The 21,879-nt window shown below is 42.3% G+C and overlaps 1 protein-coding gene across 4 annotated transcripts in view; it reads right to left on the reverse strand.

Moving 5' to 3' along the window:
- Positions 1-21,879, reverse strand: part of LOC143212132 (uncharacterized) — a 272,339-nt gene that overhangs the window by 98,282 nt on the left and 152,178 nt on the right. For 3 of the 4 annotated variants that reach the window (XM_076430548.1, XM_076430550.1, XM_076430547.1), the window contains exon 3: positions 14,781-14,823. The exons of the other annotated variant lie outside the window; for it this stretch is intronic. The gene's annotated coding sequence lies outside the window, so the exon portion shown is untranslated. The remainder of the gene's footprint in view (positions 1-14,780; positions 14,824-21,879) is intronic. 4 annotated transcript variants of the gene reach the window in all.

The following is a 21,879-nucleotide window of genomic DNA, read 5'->3' on the forward strand; positions in this document are numbered from 1 at the left end:
AGACATTTTTCTACAAAATCAAACAGTTTTTAGAGTAATAAATCTTCTATTATAAAATATATTCATTGAATAACAATCGTAAGACAAATAGTAACGAAAATTTTAACGAAACACTATATTTACGGTCTTACTGATTGTCCTCCAGCGTTGCTAACAGTCATATGTGGAACTCTGTTATGAAAACTTACAACGTTGCTTTGAAATAGAAATAAGGAGCAATATAAAATGATTTTCTATACGAGGAATTCTTAATATTTGCCGTTTAAATCAAAAGTGCCAATAACTAGCGCAGTGCCAGCAATAGTACAGTTTACCCTATCTGTAATATTTAACCACGATAAAAATGATGGGATTCTTTATTCACCATTATCTTTCCACTCAAGCTAGATATGAATTTCCAGACCCCCCACGCCACTCCACGATGCTCGTCCTCGGATAAGTGGCGTGGGGAAGGCCCCGGGAGCCGGGCAAAAGCGCCAATAAAATCAAAGCCAGGCTCGCCCTGTGAAATTGATCACCGAACGCACTTATCGTGCCATTTTACGATTCGGTGGTGCTCGGTGACGACGGGTCCTCCACGTACCGACCGAAACTCCCCGCAAACGTCGATTATTATACGCGGTCGCTCGATCGACAACCGATGTACGAATTTACGCGGGGGGCACACACACTACAACTCTCATCGAAAGTCCCCCCCTCCCATCCCAGAAAATGAGGGTGGGGCTAGTGGGTGACTGGTTACGACGAGCTCTCTCGAAAGCTCGCGGGCTTCGATACGATCGATTTAATTAAACCGGCCTGGACGCGGCCCGTGATACTCGTGTAAGCGAGGCGGATATCTCTCCTCTCGTCCCTTTTCGTTGCTCGTTAAAGTTTCAACTTTTTCAATCGCGCTAAAATGTTTGCTCCGCCCCCTTCGCCTCTCCCCACGCCCTCTCCGTCCCCCACCACATAGCTCCGCGCCTCCCTCAGCGCCCCCCGTCGATGGAACTTTGTTCGAGCGAGCGTGCTCGTTTGCGCGACAGGACCGGAGGAAAGAAGAGAGAGAGAGAAAAAAAAGAAGACGAACACAGCAGGATGCCTTCCCGTGTTGACTCGTCCCGGCTGTTTTAATGACGTCGAACGGCCGCCGACGTCGTTACGACGGGGAACAACGACAAGCGCCACCAGGTTTCGGGTTATCGAGAAACGAAAAAACCAGACCGGCGATCCACGCTTCGTTTGCGGCTCCCGTATAGTCGGTTACCTTCCCACCTCTCGCCTTTTTCCCTTTTTCACTTTCCTTCTTTCGTTTTTGCCCTCCTCTTTTGGTATCCTGCTATTTCGCTGCGGCCCGGACGGATGGTTTATGGGACGCTGAGACGGTTGGTTAGGTCGATCTTCGGTCTCCACGAGCTGGCTGATCGCGTTCGAATTTTGCCCAGATGAATTTTGCACACTCAAACATTAAAGCGTAATGAAAAAAAGAGTTTTGAATCTTGAAGAGCAAAAGTGTTTCGAAAAATTTGTAAATATGTCTCACACACGTTTAAAGAAGAATTGCCAACACTAAAATATTGAAAAGTCACTAACAAAGAGATCTGTGACGAATACATACTTTTCTGTAATAGAAAAGTTATTCTAGGTCTTTATTGCATCTTCGAAGAGCAAAAGTATGTCTTGGAAAAATTAAAGAACAATTTAATATACCAAAGTACCGCAGTTTTGTGTGTCGCAGTTCAGTTCGTCAACATATTTAGACATAAATTCCCAGAAGCTGCCGTCTGGTTGCAGGATCGCAAATTGCGTGACTCATTGTCGGTGCACGCGGTGCAATAAGGTATCGAGCGGCACTGCATCGAGCCGTATCACACGGGCATAATGCACTCGGAATTTGCGTGTTATCGCGATCACGCGTAAGCGGGATTTACTAGCTCGCGGGACACCGAAAGATCCTGGTAAACGGGTCAGCCGTGTGGATCGATCGTGGTGCAGAAGACACCTTCACGAAGGAAATTTACGTATCGGTTCTCTCTCTCTCTCTCTTTCCCTCACGGGCCACCTCTCGGGCCTAGCTTTCCCGGGATCGTCGACTGGATATCGCTGAATCACCGATACAAACGAAAACGCCCCGGTAAGCTCCTCGACGCGCGGTCTTTACACGGATTCGCGTTTAATCGGCCAAACACAGAACCCTCCTGCACCCCAATGCTGTGTCCTCGTTGACTTTACCAGCGCATCGGTTCTCTCGACTCGCTATCTAGATGGTGACGTTGCTGTACATCTTCAGATTGATGAATTTTACCATTTTTATAGAGCAGTACTTAACATTGTATTAGGTTGGCAACTAAATTCGCGACCTTTTGTTTCGTAATTCTTTTATTGTATCATTATAACCTCATTCGGTGACCATTCCTTTTGAACTGTATATCATTGGACAGCTCTGGATTTTGCGATTAATTTGATATAAAATACTCGTGATTAGAAAATATATATGTATAAATCACTTTGTTGGAGAAAATGTGGAGGTCGCGAACTTAGTTGCCAACCTAATATTTTATTATGAGCTCCTTCTCCGTTAACTTCGATTTTTCATTTATAATGTAGAGGTCTCTGTGCAGACCGCAGCAGTAAAGGAATGTTAATAGGAACAAAAATAACAGTGTTCTATTTAATTTTTATCGAAAGAAATTTTCCCCTTGTCCTCAATTTATTTTCATTAATTTTCTAATTGCATTCGGGTAGTTCCAAATGGTCATATGGTTTCAATTATCGGTTTGGGATCTTAATATAAGCGATTAGCAGTGTCCTATTTAATTTTTATCGAGAGAAATTTTCCCCTTGCCCTGAATTTATTTTCATTAATTTTTGAATATCATTTGGGTAGTTTCACATGGTCATATGTTTCAATTATCAATTTGGGATGTTAATATAAGTGAACAGCAATGTTTCATCTAATTTTTATCGAAAGAAATTTTCCCGTCGCCATGAATTTATTTTCATTAATTTTCTAATTGCATTCGGGTAGTTCCAAATGGTCATGTGGTTCCAATTATCGGTTTGGGATGTTAATATAAGCGATTAGCAGTGTCCTATTTAATTTTTATCGAGAGAAATTTTCCCCTTGCCTTGAATTTATTTTTATTAATTTTTGAATATCATTTGTGGGTAGTTTCACATGGGCATATGTCTCCAATAATCAGTTTGGGATGTTGGAGGTGTTTCGAGATGCATTTCGGTCGATTGTGGATATTGTTTGGTTAGACAGTTTACGAATTTACAGGTGAACCGTAATGACGGAGCGAAGACTGAGAGCCACTGACCCAAATGGACTCGAGCCATTCAGAAAGCGACGTCGGAACACTCTGTTTAACAAATCCATTAATATGGTGGTATTCAAACATGGAATCTTTTGTTAGCCTCCCAACCATTGAGCCGGTCATGACGCATAAACTCCATTCAACTAGGTAATAGCGCTACAATACCGTTCTAATTTTACTCTCACCATGGACACAAAGGCGGTTACAAAGGCACTCTGTACTCCTGACAGAAGTCGACGAGTCATTGCCTTCTGCGACAGAGTCATACTGAATGGAGTGGCCTCGTGTCTTGAGCCGAAAATGGGTGAAACGTGACGAGCTTTCTTGGACTGAAAAACTGAAGATTTTTATGTGGAACGTGGCGCAAAATGGGCCACCAGAATCCACACAAATCTCCTTTTATTCGACCCTTGTTAATATTAATCTCTTTACGCGTATTCATTTCCACAATTTAATTTTCTTCCTCATTTTAAAGTGAAACAATGATAAATTATACAGTAATCTCATTTAACTGGGGTTCTTTAAATTTTCTAACCGTTCTGATTTCCTTAATTTAATTATCTTGATAATTTTAAAATGGTGCCCGTCAGTTCATTTAATTTTTAATTTCTTGATGTAATTTTTGCTGTAATTTGAAATAGTCGCGGAGATAGATTGTATATTATTAATTTAATTTTATCTTCTGACAGTACTAATTGCCTAATTTCATTTCACCGTGACACAATAATAGATAGCTGAAAGCAAAGTCCAAAATTAACTGTCTAATTAGCAAATCTTTTCGTTGAAATGAAAAATGAAATTCCCCTGAATTCAGGCGTGAAATTATTCATATGGTTCATGAATAATAAAGTCACTGCTGTTTTACATTTATCGTCACGTGCATTAGTGCACTGGTTACGAGAGAAAGGTCTGTCGAGTTGATACATGGTGTGAATATGCGTTAAATAATAATTTTGTAGCGAGGGTCGTTAAACAATTATTCAATTTTGGATTAACATATTCTAGAAAGCATATAGTAAATTTCCCTTTATTTGCCAACTTCTTCGAAACAAAATTACATTTTGAAAAATTCTGAAACTGTATTCTGCAATTCCAAGAGGAATTTCCCCCATTCGTCAGAGAAATAATTTCGCAGCAGAGGGTACTAAGGGATGATTAAGGGAGAGAATTACGAGCGAACGGGATCATTCGGACCGCAAAGATAAAGCAGACGCGCGGAATATGCTAACGCGGAACACCGTCTGAGAAAGAGATTCATCAACGAAACGAGTCGTAAACGTCGTTAATGTAAAGATAAGAGGAGAACGGGGGACCGTGACGGTTCTACGGACTTATCAGCCTCGTGAACCAAGTCCGGACACGGTTGTTGTCGCTATAAACTCGTCCCAGAATTCCTGACACTTTCTTAGCCGACACGGTTTACACTTGACGGGCGTGTCTCTCTTTAATAATAAACGACTTATCTGCCCTTACAGTGTAGTGTTCGCGTCATTTGCATGTTTCCGTTCAGCAGAAACATTTGCAGAAACAATTCATTATATCCTCACTGGATTTTTTGACATGTACTCTTTAAACATCTTACAAACAGATGTACAAAATGATTTTTAAAAGAAAAACAATTTTATGACTAAAAGAAATTGTAGAATTTGGTGATCTAGTTTAATATCTTACCATGAGATGTACATGTCGATTTTAAAAAGAAGAATAATTTTATGACTAAACAAATTGTTGAATTTCTCTGATACCAGAAGTGACGTCTTAATGTACTCCTTAAACATCGTACAAAAAGATGTACATATTGATTTTTAAAAGAAAAACAATTTTATGACTAAACAGATTGTTGAATTTCACTCGTACCAGAAGCGACATCTTAGAGCGACATCTTTTTATCTTCGATAAAATGGCTCCGTATCCATCAGCTCGAATTTTCAAGAAATACTGCCAGAACACAATAAGATGCACACATTGATGTTCCGAAGAAAATTTTATTGTAGCGTCAAACAAAACAATTACGATCTGGTTGTTAATGGCCACGGATATTTCCGCGCAGGATAGGTTAGCTAGCAGGGATTAACGATCTCGGGACAATGGCTGGACCAGCCTGGTTTCTTTCTTGCGAGGTCTGAGAGATCATTGTTTCCGTCGCAGGTACACGGTGTGCCCCCTCAATCGAGAGGCCAGGATCATAATTACAGTGCTCCGCGTTGCGTGTCCATTGTGGCCGGACTAAAGGCAGCGGTTACTGTTCCGGCACGTGCGTGTCGCTAGGTGTATACCAGCGCCGAGATAAGCCCGTATCTCGGCTGGCCAATAACATTAGCTATGCAACGAAGCCAGGATGCCTCGGAACACGGAAATATTTCAACAGCGGGCCCCCCATTAACGCGTTTCCCCTACGGCTGACCCATTCTTCGAGAACTCCACCCACCACGTGCACATACACACTACAATTCTCACTAGCCTTTTTTCCACCGCCGGTTACTTACTATACCCGTTCACCTCGATCTCACGAATTATTCCCCCGGAACAATCGCCCTTTGATTATCTCGCCCATGCTTTACCGCCTCTGGCGAAATACTGGATCACTGCGGCGCTCTAACCGCCGATAACGTGCGAATTTATGCCACTGAGACTTTTTCCAATCCGCTATTCCGAGAATCTGAAATGTAACTTGTGTTCGTTGAATCGAGGGTAGAGGTTCACATTCTAATATTTACTAGAAAATAGGCTGAACTGTACTATTGCTGGCAGTGCACTAGTTATTGGCACTTTTGATTTAAACGGCAAATATTAAGAATTCCTGCTATAGAAAATCATTTTATATTGCTTCTTATTTATATTTCAAAGCAACGTTGTAAGTTTTCATAACAGAGTTCCACATATGACTGTTAGCAACGCTGGAGGACAATCAAAGTGCACTGTAAATAGTGTTTTCTTAAAATTTTCGTTACGAGTAAGTATATTATCGCTGTATAACTTAATTTCGGACTTTACGTTGAAAATCTTTCCAACGACGAAGTAAAAATTTCTTGACGACTAGCCCGTCGTCAATCTTCAGAATGCCGTTTTATTTAGTGAGGAATGTTAAACTTCTTTTCGTAGGAAGTTTGATACGCGCGACAAAAAGGTCTCGGAGTGAAGTTGTCGGGAATTGGTGTTTAAATAATTATCACGGAGCCGTGATTCGCGGAAACAGGTCAACAAGCAGAAATGAAAGACTTTAAGGGAATTAGTGGCGTGAGGTAAGTTAGTCCGGGGGTGTGTTCCATAGCGGGGCCGACGTACCAAGGGTTCAAGGGGAAAAGTTCCGAGCTTTAGCAGTGTATTATGGAAATATTTAGCTCGGAGTGCTTGCGGGCTAAGTCCACGATAACATAGTTTTCAGCTTTGTGAAACTAGGGTCGGGCTTAGGGGAGGCAACATGTTCGGCGGAACCTGCCGGAAGGCTATGCGAAAATATTATAAACTGTGCGCGACCTCTATCGTCGTCGCCAATGATAATATTTTCTGTTTAGTGCGCAGCTGTAACACATTCTTGCGGCGCATTGTTATAGGACATTGTCGTCCTCTTCTGTTTGGAACTTTCAGGATCATTTTTGTAAACAACAACAAGATTTTACCTGACGCACATAATATTGGGAAATTTTAGAAATGATTTTCTTCAGATTTTACAAAAACGACTTCGATTTTTTCGAGGTGTTAGGATTAGTTTTTAACACTAAACCTACCGAGCCTTAAAAGTAACTGGTACATGTTCCCTTATAACAAGATTGATTTTATTTAGACTTTGTGCAGCTCCTGTTGTAATATGTGCTCCAGTAAAGATATCTATACAATCATTTCTTATGAAATTATTTTTATTATATCAATAATCGTAAAATAAAAAATCTGGAACAGGTCATTTTGATTTGAATGTTTTTTAAAAATCGCAATTGGTCAGAAAGATGGAGAAAATTCCAAAGATTGTTTCCCAAAAATTTTTAAAATACGTTTGTTTACTTCCTAGAAATCTTTCATTGTTTTTGTTGATTATTTGCAAACAGTCAAAATACATTCTACGATGATGTCACTAAATTCCATCGTAGATACACGAACCCACACCGATGAGTGAACAATGTTGCAGGAAAAAGTTGGAGCATCTACGAGCACAATTAGCGGTGCTTCCGGGCGCAACGGTGGCGCAGGCGTTCGTCCACGCGGTAAATGAGACATAAATTTATAAAGAGATAGTAATCGTTGTTCGAGGTGGCTGGGAGCGTGGGGGGAGTGGGATATATGTGCGTCGTGTGTACAATAGAGCCTCGCCACGGAGTTCGGTGCTCCGACGCGTGCATATCGCGTCGTATAACTACTTAGTAGATAAGGCAGCTCGCCCAGAGCCTGGCCACGGCCACTTGCATTAGCCCGTGCACCGTAAGAAGGATGTAGCGTGCTGGTAAACCTCTTTCTCTCTTTCTTTCTTGTCCTCTCTGTCTCTCTTGCACACTTTCTCGAGCGCCCCGCAACTTTTCCTGAATTTCGAGCCCGGGCAAGACAGTCCCCGCCTCGTTGCCCGGCTTTTCTTCCGGGAAGCTTTTATGCGAGAGCCCCGGGAATATGGAGCACCGGGAAATATTACGTTCTTTCGTCGAACGTAAAGTACAACTTTAATAAGTCGCGTTCTATCGTACCGAGACGTGAATAGAAACGGTTCTATTAGCGGGTCGCGAGACCCGGCCACACGTTTACATGCTCCCAGATGCATAAACATCCCCCGCGGAGGTGTTATTACTGTTATCAGCCGTTTGTCGCGGGATCCGGTCCACATGGATTAACACGGTTAATTGCCAACACCGTCGTTTACTCGAATCACCACTTCTTCGTTCGCTGATAAATTTGAGGAGACATTTGCGTGGGGAATTGCTGAATAAAATTACTTGAATAATTTATCTAACGTCTAGGTTGAATCATTCTTTCAAATTTTTTATTCAATCATTTCTAGAATTGCTTGATATAACAGGTAATAAAATTGTTTGAATAATTTATCTAACGTCTAGGTTGAATCATTCTTTCAGATTTTTTATTCGATCATTTCTCGAATTGCTTGATATAACAGGTAATAAAATTATTTGAATAATTTATCTAACGTCTAGGTTGAATCATTCTTTCAAATTTTTTATTCGATGATTTCTCGAATTGCTTAATATAACAGGTAATAAAATTATTTGAATAATTTATGTAATTTCTAGGTTGAATCACTTTTTAAAATTTTTTATCAATTCACTGAAATTTCTTTATTCACTGGTGTGACAAGAATAATGTTGAAGTGGGATTGCCAAAAATTGTTTGATGGCACGGTGGTAAAAGAAATCGTAGTAGCAAGGTGTTAATGGCGTGGTGAGAATGTTCTCAGGGTACGGTTAGGTCACCTCGCAGTAATACGATTAACCGCTAATATATACGCGTGTGGTTTATTAATAATCACGGCATTTACACAAGCTCGGGCCCCGCCATGTCGCGCTAATGGAAATTCAGCGCCGGCAGTGTGTCACGGCAATGACGTCGATATCCGGTCCGGAATCGATCCGAGGATCTGTAACCGTGGACCGAGGATATGCCGAATTTCGGTTAGCCGAGGAATGATAATAATAACCATCGTATTACGACAATTTACCTTCCTGTTAAAAATGATACCTGTTGAAATCAGTACCGCCGTTAACACCGCTAGTCACGAGACAAAACTCTGCTTTTACGAGTTCATAGTTGAGCGAAAAATCGGTCGAATCGACACAGTTCCGATAAGCCCAAGCAGAGAGAGGTTCCGGGCTGCAGATATTATCCAATTACTTTATTAGTTAGCTTTCAACGAGGCCGCAGCAGGCCACGCGGCCCGATGTACTATAATTTTAAGGGTTATAAGATGGTTTAGAGGGTACTAAAGCCTCCCCAACCGCGAACCAAGTAGATAAGTAAGACGGTAAAAGCCCTCAGCCACCCCCTTCTATTTCCCTCCGCCATCCATAGCTCGTCTTCCAACCCTCTAACCACCCCCTGGTTCTCCCTTCGCAGCCCTTCGACTCCTCTTTCCTCTCTGTTCGCCAGAAAACTCACCCCCGCCGCGAAGATTGTAAGATAAATTGGCTGGCGCGGGACTCGCCGCTCAAAAGTTTCGCGATATTTCCACCGTTAGTTAAAATTAGTGGAGTTCGCGGACGAAAGTCTGATAATGCTATCTCCGTTTCCGTCCGGCTCGTTCCCGATCCCGATAACGCTATCTCCGCTTCCGACTCGTCCGGGGAGTCGGACTTCCGCGGGGGAGGAAGAGAGACGGAGGGGGGAGAGAACGGTCAACGTTGCCTTCGCGAACGAATTCGGATTCGTTAACGAGATTTTCTTAACTCTTTCCGTTCCACGAATCAGCCCACAAATTCCGTAGGATTGAGGACGCCACGAATTTTTGGGACACCGTTTTCGTGGGGATCGATTTGTTTGAGTTTTACTCCAGTTGAGTTGTGAGTCGGCAGGGTAGTTAACAATTAAGAGAATTGTGTTGTTGAACAGGAAACCATTTTTTTTAAGCGAATTGACTAGAAAATATGTTTTATCAGTTGCTGCATTTGATTGCACTCTCCATTTACAGTAAACCATCCCCAGTTTGCATTTATCCCGATAAGAAGGAGATTATTCAAGCATAAACACTGGCGAAGCTGCAATTCAAGATAAAATTACTGTAATAATCTTGAATTGCGACCTCTTGACTACTTTATGCTCGAATAATCTCGATATTTCGTCGCGATAAACGACGCGAGTAGGTACGACACAGCTCAAGATAAAATGAACGTAATAATCTTGAATTGCGGCTCCGTGAGAGTGGGTATGCTCGAATAATAACATTAATAACCCAGTTAACAGGCTGAAAAGCTTTTGCCGGCGGAAATATTAATCGTTTAATAGGCTGCTTGAAGTTCACTTTTACCGTTTACCAAAGGACTGTACTCATAAACACATAACGTTCAATCGTAATTACTGGCCTGCGAATTTTAATGAACGTAGTGCTAATAAATCCTGCATAAATGAATAAGCTACGGCGTTTCATGCTGTAACTGTTTAATCTAGATCGTTTTCAACTCTCGACTCTAACCTTAGATTCATGACGCCGCTCGAAGAGAGGAATACGCCCTTTGGGGGCGTTACCTGAGTCATGGAGGGGATAGCAACGCCTAGAATGGGCGTCACTCCTCCGTGGAGGGGATAGCCACGCCTGTAAAAGGCGTTAAAATTCCACAGAGAATTCGGCTTGTCGCAAGAAAAGAATTTTTTCGTTGAGCGAGTCTCAAACCGGCGTAGGAGAATCGCAACAAAAAGAGAACGATCTGTGAATCAGTGTGTATGTTTGCCGTGCATATCTGTCCGCGCAGACTCCTTCTGGCGGAGCGCGCTAATTTCGCTCGCTCTAGGACAACGGGTCTCCGTCGCGCCGGTAATTATAGCGGCGTGCGAAAAAGCCCGGCCGCGATGAGATCTAAAAGATTAACGAATATAAACGGGCCGTGTTGAATTTCGCGAAGCGTCGACGCCACTTTCAACTGGCACTTGCACGCCGGTCAAACGAGTGGAGGCCCGGAGGATTGGGGTAATTAACGAGGCGCCACTGATTATGTTCCAAAGGAGAGGCACGACTATCGCGATGCTTTCGACGTTTCCAACTCGTTATGAACTCCTCCTCTCGAGCGTGATCAACTACCTCGGTCCCTCAATGTATTCAGCAAATGCTTTACTGAAGAGGACAGCGCGAATTAACATTTCTGCGCTCCATTGATATTTTTATTAACGAGCGTCTCAACCACGTTACACTGAACGATGAGCGGGATTTTATGAATTTATGACAAGAAAGAAGAAGCTATGAAAATAAAAAATAATTCTAGGACTACATTGCCAGGTTCTCCATCTGAGAGTACTATTAGTATCAGAAGTTTTTACCAGAGCGGAAGACTCGTTTTTAGGACGCTCCAGTCAAAGATGGCCAGGACAATTAGCGAGCGGGATTAAAAGATTCTGAAACGCCGGAAGTAATTTGGATGTCGGGGCTGGTTCCGGCCAAAACCTGGAACTTTATGGCTCCGCTTAACCGCCGAAAAACTGGCGTCTGCGTGGGCGAACTAGCAGTTTAGGGGATCGTTATTAAGCAATCTCGTGGAGGGCTCCAGCGATCATCCGATACTTGCCGCGCTGGACCGGCTATATTTTCTCCATCAACACCGAAATTCCTGTAATCGAAAATCGATGCTGTTCTCTTCCGGTTAACGTTCTTTTAACAGCCCATCGTTATTTTCTGAAATCGGAGAACTCGAAACTAAATATATAGAAAAATCTCAAGGTCACAAATATATTTTTATGTAGTAACCTATATCTTTGATTGCACGCGCTTGTAGAGCATAAAAAGACGAGTTCAACGACTACCATGACCATACCCTTTTGATCATTTGTTTTCGAGATAATCGCGCCTGAACGGTAGACTACTTATACTGTCCGACACGATTTGCTTGAGATTAAATAGTCGGAAGGGTTTGGTCATGGTAGTCGTTGAACTGGTCTTTTTATGTTCTACAAGCACACGCAATCAAAAATATAGGTCACCACGTTAAAAGATATTCGAGACCTTAAAATATTGTAAAGCGGTGGATAGGAAGTGTGAAGATTCTTTTTCATTTTTGATGGCGTTCCGTTCGAACGCAGCAAGAAGAGGATTGATGGGGCGATATTTTCGACCCTTTCTTGCAAACGAGTTAAGCCGTCGCGTTCATTAGGGCGAGGCGTCGTCGTCGACGTCGTTGTCGGCTCGATCTCCATCGAGACGCCTCGTCGACGCTGTAATTAACGAAGTTTAATCTGAAATCGGGACGATTGCAATCAGGATGCGTGCCACCCCCCCCCCCCTCAGAGAAAACCGGTTGATAGGCGCCGGGCGGCCTCGGGGTGAATGCACCCCGCTTTTCATTTCGAAAATCTCCGTTCAATAAATGAACGGAGAACGGACTGAGATACAGTGGCGTTATTGCGAGATGAAAGGTCAATCCTTGCAGTCGGATATCGAACGAAATAAATTTGACCCGGGTTCGTGGGGATCAGCGGAGAGAGAATCTTCTTCTATGGAAGATATAAGCTTCGTCAACCTCCTTACAATTTCATCATTATTTCATGGTCTCCCTCTGGGACCAGCTCGAGAACATGATACGGGCTTAACTTTCGTCTTTCTCAATTTAAAATAAATAAACATTTTCACCGCGGGGGTGGGACAGGGAGGAGGATGGCTCAAACGTTGATTACTAGACCGCTGGTCTTTATGCAGAAGACAATCTTCCTCGGGTAATCTAAGAAAATTGCTGCGCGGCAAGATGGCGGTTCCCCTGCTGCAATTACTTTGTCGTATTAACGAGGAGAGAAGGACTGTGTTAAGTTCAACAATGCTCGGCTCCTCTAATGAATTTTAATCATATTTTCGATACCGAAGTTGCATTCATTTAACTGACTGTGCTTGATTAATTGAAGATCATAAATAATTAACCTTTTCCCTTCCGATTTATTTTATGGTATCAGTGATCAGAAGTTTTTTGTAGATCGTAATTTCCTAAAAAAGAAGAAAACTTATATCTATTGTATGCCTATATGTTCTCCCACAGCTGTACATTAACAGATCAAAATTTTATTTCGATTATAGGAAATTATTGGAATACATTTTTATTAGAATCTGTTCAGAATCTTCATCATGTTAAGTGCTGAAAACCATATTGCACAAATTTAATTGTGTTGCCATGCTCTAAAACATTATGATCCTTCCTTCCGATTAAAAATCAAGATAATTCAGCGAACAGTGATTAAATACATTGAAATAGTTCTGCACACAGCACGAGCAACTATGTTCGCCGATTCTCATTTAGGCAAAACACCGAATATCTTTCTAACAGGCAAGCGAACAAAGCACCACGTTCCGCGATAGTTTGAAGCACACTTGTCCATCAGGAACGTTCGCAACATTGGCGAGCGTGTTCTCAAATCGGCCGCGGAATTCTTGGCGTTCATCGGCGCGCGTCTAACAGCGCGTGTGTGTATGCGAAACCCGGTACGGAATCACGGGAAATTAAATGGAATCCGCGAGTACGCCGATTAATGGTCGGCAACGAAGAATTTAATTCGGACGCGTGCACGTCCGCCGCAATTATTTAGCGTCGATTACATTTGAACACGCCCGACGTACGATTAAAATCGAAATCGAACGCGACCGCGACTTCCTCCCCACCGATAATACGGCGAGGCCGGGAACAATTTAAATTTCGCGCGGTTTCGCATTCCGAATGTGACACGCTTCGCGAGATCTTCGCGCCCCAAATTCCACCGGAGCATTTTTGCCAAATTGCGAGTGATTTCAAATTTTTCATTGTTCCACGTTATCGAACAGTCTCTCAACGTATTAATCGTATATAAAAATACAAGATAATTTTTACAACAGCCCGACATCTTTCCTCGGAAATGCCAACAATCAACGAGACAACAGAACGACGACAAGAGTGTCAGAAAATTGAGTCACAATCCAGACTGTACCTGCCAGTTCCATTACAGAGACGTATTCTTACGAGACTCGGTTCAGCTAATTTATTTAACGTTGCCAGCTCGGCGTTCTACCAACTGGTCGACTGTCGGGAAATCCTCTCAGACTGCAGACGCCACGTAAATTTAATGCAACGTTAAATTCCAAAGTAATTATCCTAATTCGAGTAATTGCAAACGGCGGGATAGAGAGGATGTAAATAATTACAGCGAAGCGAATCGATAAAGAGCGCTTCGGATTTTCTAATAAATTCCGACCAGACGCAAAAATTCCTTTCGCGTTCGCCGAAACTTTTCATAACGAGAGAATTTTTACCACGCAACTGCATCATGGTTCAAATTAAAGCTCTCTTATTACGAAAATTCCGCGCACGTTACTTTGTTTATTCGATGGAAAAAAGCAATTTTTCGTTCGGAACTTTCCCGCTGAAACCGATCGATGGGGAATTAAACATTTCGGTGAAATGTAATCTGGCAACATCCCCCCCCCCCCGAAGTAAAATCAGCTCCGTAAACAACCGCCAAGCTTCCGAATTCTCAACAAAGCGTCTGATCCCCACCCCTGAAAACACACGTGCGCAGCAAACAGAAGAATCACGAAAGAAAAAATCAAATCACCCTGCTCGTAGATCAAACGTAGTAACTCGATTCGGAGGGAAGACGGTCGATTCGATTATCTCCCATCCCCAAGCTCCCTTTCGTGATTATAACACGACTGTTCGCTCTGGAGGACACGAGATCGCGTTGAATGGGATAGCAAGGCGTGGGGCGGTGAGGAGGGGGAACAGGGGGTTGAAAAGCGGTGGAAAACAAAAGATCGTGCGGGAGAGGAAGCAGGGATACAAAGTGCGCGCGCGACGGTTCGTTAGAGGGAAGAAAAGGGGATGGTGTTCGTACCTCGAGACCGGGCCACGCTTCGTTACTCATCCGTCGAGAGATCCTGAAACAAAAACGGCAACGGATGCAATTAGACACAATACCATGATCCCTGTCGCTGTGTTACGTGCCATCGACTGTCTATCGGCGAGAGGAACACGGTTCTGGTTAATCTTCTGTTCCCTACAATTGACTACGTCGTATTCAGAAATAAACAATTATCTCTTTCGATTTTTCAGGATTCTGTCTGGGTAGAATTTTTACCTGTAGAACCACTGCACTGGTCCGATCGAGTTCATTTCAATGTTGCCATCATCTAGAATACTCACCCTGCAACCTCGGTATTTTTCACCCCTAAATAATTACTAGATCTTTATGCATTTATGGCTTCCGAAAGTTTTCGAAAAAGGGTGGAATATAAAATTCGACAGAATCTAGTAAAATTTATATTTATTTCAGACCTGTAAAGGCTACCACCACCGGAAATAAGATTCTATTTGATTCCACTTTCTCTCTCTTCAAATTCGTTTACAAAAATTGCAAATTGCATAAACATCCGCAGTCTGATAATTACTTTTACAGCCTCGAGAATCACCTATATATTAACCCCTTGCCCCACGATTTATTTTACAGTTTCAGTGATTAGAACTTTCTTTGTAGTTCGTAATTTCCTAGAAAAGGAAAAAAATTTATATCTATTGTATTGCCTACATGTTCTCCAATAACTATACAATAACAAAACCAAAATAGAATTTCATCTCGGTTTAAAGGAGATTAATAACACACATATTTATTAAACTCGGTTCAGAATCTTCATCGCGAGTCTGACACTATATTGTAGGGCAAGGGGCAAGAGGTTAAGAATAAGAACTGCAACCCCAACATCTCCTCAACCCCAAAAATTGACATCCGCATTTCTGAAAAATATGAGCGATTCTCTCGCAACCTTTCCCTGAAAAATTCGCCATCCCCTAATGAAAAAGAGACTTCCAGCGAAAAAATCATCTCCGCGAAAATGGTCTAAAATTAGCCAAGTATCCAGCTGGATAATCCAGACCCTTAGCCCGTTATTTCCCGGCAGGAAGTGCGGCGAAAGACTGGCCGCGTCGCATCCGATACCGGATATCGATTCCGGGGTTCCGGCGTAGAAATAAGACGAGTGGGTGGGCAACGGATGGTGGCGTGGGATCCGCTGAAAAAAAGGATCGACTTGCGGGGGTTGAAAGGAGAAAGGAGAAAGGAAGGGTGGGTGAGGAGAGAACGATTCTATCTCGCGTGGACGCACCGGTTGGTCCCAATTGGACGCAGCCGTACGTCGGCTGGCTTCATTAAAAGCTTCTCGCTGGCGCGGAGAATTTTCCTCTCTCCTCTTTTTTTCTACCCTCTCCCTCTTGCTTCTTTTTCGTTCGTCCCTCCCCCTCTCTTTATCACTCTCTCTCTCCCTCTCTCGAACACAGCATCGCGCAAAGGTATTGTTAACTCCTTCCCGTATTATTTATTCCATTGCTACAATAATTAGAACCTCTTTGCGCTCAACTTCCTTATAACATCCACACAACTTCACACAATTTAATTACAACTCTCTTCTTTAATTACAACTGCGATTTGCATCGTTAGACTCATCATTAGCATCGTTCATGTATAATAAAAATATTCTACATGGGATTCAAGAAGCATGAGTGATTTTTAATTACTTGCAGCTCGCAGCAACCCCTTAGCGTATAATAACGATGCCGACTGGTCACGAATATTTCAAACAAAACCCACTGAATTCATTCGTCGAATATTCTATTGTAACTCCTCTGAAATTATTGTAGACAAAGAAGTTCGCACGACAAGGATTTGCACAATAACACATTGGTCATTGTGTATTGTGTGTTGTTGCAGTTTAAAAGAAATTAATATCGCACTTGTTTCACAAACTCTTGCCCCTCCTCTGAAATCGTTGAAGACAAAGAACTTCTGATTATCGCAGCTGGGATTGATCAATACGTGGGTCATTGTACAGCGCGTGTCCACATTTTCTCGAATGGTTAAATATCGACAATGAAGGCATCGAATGTTATTCCGGTTCGAAGGAAATTAACAGCGAGCATGTTTCATAAATTCCATTGAAAATCTGCGACGCGAGTCCGCCTCGTTATTATGCGCGAAGGGGTTAATTAGAGTCGGCGATAGCGTGGGTGGCAGGGTTGAAAGGGGGGAACAGGGCGTGGGAGGGGAGGATGCGAGGCTTTTTAAAAAGCCACGCTCGAGCGCACGCACCATAAACCCGCGATAAACCGCGGATCACGTAAATCATTCCGGCGCGGCGACAGTAGACCGGAGCCTGGGGCTGGTCTATCGCCAGTTCCACTTCACGACCGATGGAAAACGTTTCCAAGTGGAGAGCTGCTCGCCCGGCGACATGCATTCACGATTACCCCCGAGTGGCAACGCGCGTAAAACCATCCCCCGTTTCACCCCCGAATCCTTCACCCACCTCGATTCATCGGTACCAGCGACCCATGCGGCTCGATTCACCCACACCATCAGCCTCGCGAACCTAAACTAGCTCGATTTGCCAGTCTTGCGACCAGAACACTAGCCGGCTAATAAAATTGATTTTAATTCCCATACTATTTGTTTTTCTCTTCAGTCAAGACTGTCTTAGTAAGATTCTTCATCCCCATTGATCTCAAATTTTGTAATAATTAGACTAGGGATTTTACGGAGCTGTCCTATCGTAATGCAAGTAGATAAATTTTCGAAATTATTCGAAAGGGTTGTGTTTGCTGTTTCACACGGGCCGCCCTCTTTGTTTGCATCCGCAGGGATTTCAATGGCCGCAACAGCTCGAGCACATGTGCACGGGGAAACAAGACGCCACGGATGATTCCGGGATTAATATTATTAGAGGATGCAAGCTCTATCTAGCTACTGCTCCTGGCTACCTTTTCATCCCGCGAGCTTGAATACCCGCGACGCCGCGGAACGGTGAAAGTCGCGTCCTGGTGAAAGCAATCTCTGAGGATGATTACGAATATAGCAGTCATTAGAGGCATTAGACTACCGGCTACGTTCTCCCTGTCTGTTCTCGACGATTCTACTCTGTTTTCGTTTCGACACCGATCTCCGAAATGGAGGTTATTAGAGCTTTGAGGAGATAAGGATGTTTGTAGGCAGACTGTATGTACGAAAATACGGATGCCTCGGGAATGAAGATTATTAGGAAGGATAAGGGCATTTGTCCACTGAATTTCGCATCGCGTAGAAATGGGAACCGAGGACTTGTAATTATTTAGAAAGCGGCAATCCTATCCGATTTTGATGAAATTTGAATATGTTATAGATTTCGACATTTTGAACAACTTTTTCCTTTCCACATATATTCGCAAAAAACTATTACTAATGCTGTATTGAATTTTCCATGTTCTTGCACGCTCCGTGGCAACGTAAGCCTGCTCTGGCGCGACCAAAAACATCGATGATTTAAATTATCTGAAAAACTACTACATAAATAAGTAACTAATGAACAATTTCTAATTTTATTTGAAGACAACAAAATTTAAAGAATTAATTAAAAAATGATAAAAAAATATATATATATATTCCGATGATTATCAGTAGTTGCATCGTTCACTTCAAATAATTTTAATTTCGTCATCTTTTTAAAAAGAGGTCCGTAAAGGGGACACTTGGGGCTACATCTCTATTTTATTCAATTTTTTAAAAAGTGGCCCACTATGAAAACACGGCATTCGTTTGAAACAATTGCAAAATAAATGGTGAAAAACACACTCGTTTCAAATAACAATATTTTGAGTGGATACTCCTATGTTTTCACTATAAGCTCCTAAAAACTCATTTCTATCGATTTGTCAGTTTTAGTCTTACAATTTAATGGAAAAAGGTTGACACGTTTTTTTACACCTCTGTAAAATCAACAATTTTTAAAATGTCGGAAAACCCTTTGAGATTCGTTCATATGTAGGTCACTGAAGACTACAACATATTTAAATTTGAACAAAATTCAAAATTTTACTCCAAAAAGTGTCCGTTTTCACGTGCAATGACCCTATTATAAGGGATTTGCATCATCCGGTACACGCTTGTGTCGGTAAATTGCAACATTTAGGAAGCCACGATTGACAAGAATATTATAGAATATTCCTCGAAAGCAACCCCTATATGTGAAAAGGAAAAAGTTGTTCAAAATGTGCTGCATAACATATTCAAATTTCATCAAAATCGGAGAAGAGTGCTTCTTTCTATGATAAAGAATTATTTAGCAGAGAACCTAATCCTGGATAAATGCAATCTTTTAAATATTACTAAAAAATTCTAAATAATCCGATTACTTATTAACCAATTTTGAAAATTGAAAGGCACCATCCACGACAATCGTTACCGTATTCGATTCGAACTTGAGACTCTCGAGGACCTGGGAAGTTTCGTCCCGGTGCTGGCGAAGTGTATCCGCGGGGGAGTATACATTTATTTATGAACTTTACGTGAGAGGGCATTACTCAAGCGCGAGGACGCATCAGTCCCTCTCTTTCTCCGTGGCATAGCACTACTTCTGAAGAAACTTTTGTCTCGGGTATACACTCGGCAACAAGGAGACGGTGACGTGTACAGATGGCGGAGAAATCGGCAAATGGAAGCGTACAAAACCGGTTGTCTCAATTACCGATTCCACGGAAACTTCTCATTCTTCTCGAGGAGCCGCTTCTCCGCGAATATGAATCCGCCACTTGTTACGGGAACGATCCTCATAAATAAAATACTCTGCATTAACCCTCTTGTTCTTGCTCTCCGACGTCATGGCTCTCTTTGCTGTGCTAATGATCTTAATTTGTTCGGCGAGTCGATGAAGCCAATTTATCGATCCGGGAAGACTCGTTGATTTATTCAACGATTTTAGTGGTAGTAAAATAATTAGAGATAATTTACATATATACAATCATATTTTATAAATTATTCAATGTTGCACTTTGAATAAAGAAAATGGGACAAATACTAAATTGTGAAATTGAACGAGCACGTTATTACATTGTTTTCAATATATTACAATTTCAAAAAAACGCATTTCGCACAAAGATTCACAGATTCGTGATCAATTTCGTGGAAAGAATAATCATTAGATTTTCATTGCGGTCTGCTAGCGGGAAGCGTTTCCGACATTTCCGAGGAAAAAATTAGTCGCCAGCATGAAGAATGAGGTCGGAGTGATGTTCACGGTTGAGCCATTCGATGTTAATATCAATTTACAGAGGGATTTTTCGGGGAACAAAGTATGCGCCGGGTTGAAAATCCGAAATTTTTGAATCGCGGAGCCGCTCTCTTTATCCCGGGAGATCATTAGCGGGCCCGTGTGCTCGGGAAATCGCGGGGGCTCCGCTATTGAGGGATTTTTTCATTCTTTCCGAAAACGCGGCTCGCTGGAAATGTCGCATTCACCCACCTATCGATCTTCCGGAACCGAAAATTCCCCGGTGTACAATAACGCGACCGGCTCTATGCATTTGTATAATTGGAATTGGAGGGAACTGAATGCAAGGAGCCGCCGCGCTGCAACTGCAACACCGGCCGCACAATATACTCGGTGACACGAAACTGGTAACGCTGCCGGGGGCCTCTGGAAAATGGCCATATTTTCCACGGGAAGGAAAATTCCCGTACGATCGTCCCGACCGTCGGAACTATTCTCGTTTAGCGCGAATTTATAGTGCTTTGGATCTGACGCGATTCTCCTCATCGCAGATTTTCTCCACTAATTGCCGTTTCACTCATTGAAAAACTCGCTTTATGATATTATAAAAAGAATATCCAACAGCCCCAATTGTATGAAAAAGATTATTCACTCTCCGCGAAGCTCTCCTAGAGAGGTCGTTCACCTGCAAAACGTGACTCGCCCTGGCAAAGCAAGTTTCCGCGGATGTAGATAATGTACGAATTGGGAAACGACGATGCACAACAACCCGTGACAAACGAGCCCTCGTCTGCCGTCGGCCGTGGAAAAGTCGTGGATGAATTCCTCGTGGGAGTAATAGCGGCGGGGGTGGCACGCAAATGAGGCTAGACCGTGATATAATATCCCGCACCGCAGGAACTCCGGACGGAAGCGACGAATCCCTCGTCCAATGAAGATCGTTCGAACAAAATTTCATCAGGAGCCCCTAATCTTTATTATTTATTTTTCGAATCTGAAAATAATCGAACCGAATCAAGAAATAAAGGTTAAATAAAAATGCATTTCCTCTTTTACGAATTTTAACTTGTTGTTTTAATTTGTTTGCATTATTAAATGTGTTGGTATCTAACCAATTTCATATCCATAAAATGAAAAGAATCGTGTACAGGGTGTAACAAAATTTAAGATGGTTGTACACCTTCGAAACGGTGATTTTTTTAAAATTTATTTATTTAATGTTGCTTCAACACCAAATGTCATTAGCAATACCGTACATTTTCTTACAATATTTTGTACATATTTGGTTAAAAGAAATTGCTGCAAAATTTTCCTCGACCTTGACATTCAGGGACAAATTTTTTTATGCTTGTGTCGCATTCTACTCGCCATGAGAACCAAACCGAACCTACGGTTCCTTTGACAAGTTTGGTGTCCATGGCGAGTAGAATGCGATACAAGCATAAAAAAGTTTGACCTTGAATCTCAAGGTCAAAATCAATTTTGCGACAATTTTTTTTAACAAATCTCCAACGATCCGAAGGTGTACAACCATCTGCCGAAACGGTGACACTAAATTTTGTTACACCCTGTACAATGGACTTATTCTAGGTTGGAAGAAGTGTTTAATTTTCAAGTTAAAATAGCTCCGACTGCAAATGGGTTAGTAAATGTATTAAAATGGTCAAGAAAATAAATTTTTGTTTTGCACGAAGATCCACAGTCTAGTCATCGAATTTCACGGATGTAAAAGAGTAAAATATCCGACAGCATTTACCCACCGCGCAGCAGCGCAACTAGAAGCTCGCCGATTGGTAAAATCGTGCAATCAGCTCGGAAACAGACTGACAGAAGGAAAGCGAGCGGAAGGGAAGTCCCCGTGTACGGAAAGTTCTAAAACTTGCTGGCGACGCGGCGCGTGGCAAATAAAACCGGAACGAACACAAT

The sequence above is a fragment of the Lasioglossum baleicum genome, chromosome 9 (assembly GCF_051020765.1).
Source record: "Lasioglossum baleicum chromosome 9, iyLasBale1, whole genome shotgun sequence".
Taxonomy (NCBI): Eukaryota; Metazoa; Arthropoda; class Insecta; order Hymenoptera; family Halictidae; genus Lasioglossum; species Lasioglossum baleicum.